We start from the raw sequence: 6000 nt of genomic DNA on the forward strand, positions 1-6000 counted from the left end.
TGAATGCTAAAAAACATGTCACCGGAAAAAATATCAATAAAAAGTATTTAAGACGTAATGATGCATTTTTAACATAATAAGCATTTATTTTTATTTTAGAAGAGGTCTCATAATAAAGTAAAACTATTAGGTAAAACTAATAAAGCAATAATCTCATATAAAAGCACAAAAATCATTTAGCATTTGTAACCATTCACATTCTCTACTCTCTCACATATCTCAGGGGGAACTTCTTTAATATTTTGTGTCCTTTTGGCCTATGCCAGTATTTCCATATTCTAAATATTCAACAAAAGCTTGAATTGTGTCTCTTTCCAGGTTATTCTTATTGAACCAAGATGAGTAAAAGTGTATGGCATGTAGACCACATTCACTACAGCCATGTCAATTGACTCCAGAGTCAAACTACTTTATTATCTCCTTCCTAGATTATTATAAAGTCCTTCTATCAGTGATTCTGCCATATTTCCCCCCTTTCCCTCCTTGATCGAGACTATTCCAAAAAGATTTTTATATCCATTCTATTCATAATTCATTCATATATTTGTCCTTATTTTCTCACTCAGCAATACATAAACTCCACAAGCACAAGAAATGCTCAGTTTGTTGTATCTTACCAACAGTATCTGGCAAATTGAATGTTTAAAAAAACTTGTTGACTAATTGACAGAATATGATCTCTAGTTAAGTTACTAAACTGGAATCAGTTAATGAAGTCATATCATATCCCTATGGAATTGTGAGGCAGCTAGGTATAATTATATAATCCTCTCTTGTACCAGACCTTAGTAAGTGCTACCATTGTCACAGTGATTGAGATAGGGAGTGAGAATGATTAGTATATTCTGTCTTTCTTGAAAATTTGAAATCCAGATCTGTTAAAGAGGATTGAGGTGAAGGAGAAAATTAAAAGTGTAACCCACTATTAGAGGCTGTGGTTAATGGAAAACTGAATGTGTAAATATGGATATAATGAGAGACTGAGAGTTCTTCCTGGTTAGAAATCAGTGTTTTTGCCTAAGGGAAAGAGGCATGAAGGTCTGCTCTTTAGGATTTAACCTTAGGACCACAGAGTGAAGCAAACAGAGAGCATTCCTTTTAAATGAAGGAATCCATTCCTCCATGTTTCTAGGGTATGTCTGTTATACCATTCTTTTCAATGAGTGGAATAATTAACAGTAAACTCACCAGGGAGCACATAATGAAGGAGTGAAAATGGGATATGGAAGATTAGAGAAACCTGAATCTGGATGGAAATTACTACTTTGCCCTGTTATAGTATTAGGAAAGCATTCAAGCAAGAGTGAGGGCACATGAGAAATTGTAATGAATGATAAAAGCTTAATAGAAAGCAAGATTGGAAAATGGAAAACTAATGTCAGAATAGGGAGGATTCTGAAGTCCAGAGTGGCACAAATGAAGTTTAGCATCATTTCTATTTCCACAAATTCCCACTCAAACTTTATCCTTGAGGGTGATGCTTCCTAGGAAATTTGTTGGGGGCAGAGATTCACTGAATGGATGTCCAGCAAATATTTATCTGCTTTTGCTTCTTCTCCTATAGATGTGACAGAGATCTGAGATGCTAACAGTGTTATCTATCAGCTAAGTTAATGTGCTTCCCACTGTCTTCTTCATTCTTGCCCCCTTGGGTCTGGAAAACAGCAAAATCTTAATCTTCATCCACTCTTATTTGAGGTATACGTTAGCCCTTTGAGGGCACTGTAGCTAGTCCATTAATAAGAATCACCCCCATATACTTGAACCATTCATATAGTTCTTCTCTGAGTTCTCTCTGGCTGACTCAATGATCCCCACTATTATAGGACTTAAGATAAACAGTGTCATCTAATTCAAAGGGAGGGAAACATTTTGAATACCTGTATCATCCAGCTATTTTCTATTTTTTTTTCTGGTCATCCTTTGATTTGAGACCATCTTGATTATGACTTTGATTTTTATGTCATCTGTAAATATTTTATGGAACTCAAAACTTCTGATCCATGGAGGAGAGTGGGTTTAGGGATGTTATTTTTCCCTCAGAGTCTTACCCTCAGATTAGGTATTTCATCTCTTGGTAGCAGCCTGAATAGAAGGGTTGTATCATTCCTAAACTTTTTTCCAATTCATTTTAATAATTAATCTATCCTGTCCTGAGATCAGGATCCACAGAAATTAAAGTCATTTAATGTTCTTCACAATATCAATCTAATCTAACTTTCCACATTATTTTCATATTATAATTCCACACACCAACAAACACAGACACACACACACACACACACACACACAAACATACACACATATTTTTGGGTACCAAACTGAAGTGCCATAGTTGTTATTTCAGAGAGGTGATATTCTACCTCCTATATACATGAATTTGAGAAGCCTGAGATGCTCTTCTGCTTTATATTCTTTTCTTATAGTCCTTATAGATTTTCTTTTTATTGTTGTTTGTTTTTGCAAGGCAAAACTGTCATCTTAGTCAACCACCTCATGATGGTTTTAATTTGCATTTCAATAAGTAGTAATGGTTTGGAGCCTTTTTCATCTGATGATATGAGCTTTAATTTCTTCCTTTGAAATCATTTTGTTCATGTCTTTTGACCATTTATCAATTCAGGAATGACTTGTAACCTTATAGATTTGATTCAGTCCTCTACATATATTTTAGGAAAAAAAAGACCTCTATCAGAAACGCTAACCATGAAAATTATTTCCCAGCTTTCTGTTTTCCTTTTAATTTTGACATTATTTTTAATAGTGCCAAAACTTTTAAATTTAATATAGTCAAAATCAATCATTTTGCAAATTACAATGTACTCTATTTGTTGTTTGGTCATAAATTTCTTCCCTTTCCATAGATCTGACAGATAGATAATGTTATTCTATTAGTCTATCATACCACCCTTTATGTTTAAATCCTATACCCATTTTGACTTTATTTTGGTATAGGGTGTGAGATGTGGGTCTATAACTAATTTTTGCCACTTAACCCCTCACTTTATGCCTTACCCCCTTTCCAAGTTCCCTTCATGGAGGCACAGTGCTAATCAGCCAAAGCATTATGCTAAGTCAAAACATTTCATGAACTATCTATATCCTCCCCAAGCATACTCCCTCCAATTGTAACCAAAAGGTACAGCAAAGCTAAATCTCTTCATAATGTTTTCATGTCCAATGCCTCTAAGTATATGCTTCCTCCATCTCTACAGACCTCTAACCATAGCCCTACAACCCTCTCTAAACAAAGTATTGTGTAAGTCTCTCCTATGGACTCTTTGGCACCCCCAACTAGGATACTAAAATACTTGTTAACTAAAGCATGGTTTGTGATAACCTGCTAATTTCTTTATGTCCAGCATTTTTAAGTAGGTCCCCACTCTCTGCTCCTATTGTACTATTAACTTCTGTCCATCTAATAAAGTTACTTCTGATTTAAGAATTTCAATATTTAAAATTTTAACTTTAAGTTTATCTGACCTTATAGAAGTGCTATGAATCAAAATACAATCAATCAATGGTTGATTGATTGATTGCTTGAATTAATAAGCAGCATTGACTCATAGTCCCTAAGTACCCTCCCCCTTCTGTCTCATTAGAAGTACACTTCTTATAAACCATGAATCACATTCAGTCATGTCACCTTGTATATTACCCCTATTCAAGCTCTCTTCATGTGCCCCGATTCCTCATGAAATTAAGCATCATAAAAACCCAAAACATTTCATAAACTATGTATTCCCCCACCCTGCATACTTCTTCCAATTGCAGTCAAAACTTCAAGAAAAGTTTTGTGGTGTTTTCATGTCTAGTCCCTCTAAGTATACTTTTTCCTTCAGTCTCTGTAGTACTCCAACCATAACTCTACAATCCTTCTCTTTCCATTTATGCATCTCTTGAGCCCTATATTCAAAAATCTAATTCTTTTTTCAGTTCTGGTTTTGTTATGAGGAAATTTTGAAAGCCCTGTATATTGTTGAACAACTATCTTTACTCCTGACAAAATATGCTGAATTTTGCAGGGTAGTAAATTCTTGATTACAATCCAGGGACCTTTTTACTCTCAAGTATTGTATTTCAGGTCCTCTGCTCCTTTAATGTTCAAGTTGATAAGAGCTGTGTAATATTGATTGTCTTTCCTTTGTATTTAAACTGATTTTTTTATGACTGCTTGCAGTATTTCCTCCTTTATTTGAGACTTCTTGAATTAGGCTATGATAGTCTTTAGAATTTATATCTAGGGGTCTCTTTCTTTAATGTTAGGGGTATTTTTTTCAAGGATCATTTTCTTTTCTTGATCTAATATAGCAGGATGGTTTTCCCTAGTAATTTCCTGAAAGACATTTTTCAGGCTTTTTTTTTAATCTAGGTTTTCTAGTGGACCAATAAGTCATAAATTATCTCTTCTGGATCTCCTTCCACGTCCTTTGCTGAATAGTGAAACTATGAATCAATGCTGCTTATTAATTCAAGCAATCAATCAATCAACTATTGGAATTAATTGCTTTTTAAATGCTTCATAGAATTCACATGTAAACCCATCTAGCCCTGGAGATTTTCCCTTAGGACTTTTATTGATTTTTTCTTCATTTTTTTCTGAAATGGGGTTATTGAAGTATTTAATTTCTTCTTCTGGTAATCTGGATATCATATTTTTTTTGTAAATATTCATCCATTTCAATTAGATTGAAAAATTTGTTGGCAGACAGTTGGGCAAAATATTTCTGATTTACTTTAATTTCTGCCTCATTGGTGGTGAGTTCACCCTTTTCATTTTTGATACTGGCAATCTGGTTTTCTTCTTTAATCAGTTTAACTAAAGTTTTGTCTATTTTATTGTGCAATTTTTTTAGGTTTTTGCAAGCCAAATGGGGTTAAGTGGCTTGCCCAAAGCCACACAGCTAGGTAATTATTAAGTGTCTGAGACTCCAAGGCCAGTGCTCTATCTATTACACCACCTAGCCACCCCTGTGCTTCTTTTCACATCTTGTTTTAACCCTACTCTGTAATTACAGCCTCTGTCAAGATATACTCCTTTTATCTGTCCTGACAGAAATACAGTTTTCAAGGACTGACTGATTTATAAGCAACATCATCTCACAGTCACTGCATACCCACAACCTCTGTCAAAATAAATTCCTGTTATCTGTTCCATAGAAATAAACTTGTCAAGAGCCATAAATTCTCTTCTTCTTAATCCTATTCCAATGAAAACCAGCTTCTTGAAGACCTCAAACAACAGATACAAATGAGTGACTCTGAATATAGGAAACAAAGACAGCACCAGCAAGAGATTGTCAGAATACAGAACCATGAGTCTGTTATAGAAAAGAGACTAGAGGACTTCTAGCCAAGATGGAAGAGAAAAGACAAGCACAGTTCTAAAATCTCCTGATCTTCCCCCCACATGAAACAAACCTCTTAACAGAAATCCGATCAATAAAACTCAGAAAGAAAAGATCATCCACCTCAGGATTTGTCTTCCACAGTTATGGGTGAGTCCTGGTGCAGAAGGTGGACTTCGCCAGGAGCACAGGACCTTGAGAGCCTGGGAGCCTGGATTACTTATGTATTAGCCTGATTAGCAATGGGGCTGAAGCCCAGGAGCCTGAGGGTCTGAGAACCAGATTGCTTGATCAACAGTGGGATTAGAGCCTGGTCGACCACGGGGTCAACCCTAATTGGGTCAGCTAGGGAGGAGAAGCATTGGTGTTGGCACTGATCATTGTGAGCTTGCCTGCCAGAAGGGCTGATGGTAGAGTTCTGGTGCTGAAGAGTTGCAGACATCATCCCTGGGCTCCTCTGTTCTGGAGGAACTCAGAGTCTGGCCTCTATTTCACCTGAAGCCTCATCCCAGGACAAACACAAATACAGAACTTCTGCCTCAGGCACAGGTGTGTGAGCAGAAGATTACCACCCCAGCTGACAATAGTTAGAGTGATGGCTTCACCCAGGGTATAGACCAGCATTAACTGAAGACAAAAGTATTCAATAGCT

The sequence above is a fragment of the Macrotis lagotis genome, chromosome 1 (assembly GCF_037893015.1).
Source record: "Macrotis lagotis isolate mMagLag1 chromosome 1, bilby.v1.9.chrom.fasta, whole genome shotgun sequence".
NCBI lineage: Eukaryota > Metazoa > Chordata > Mammalia > Peramelemorphia > Peramelidae > Macrotis > Macrotis lagotis.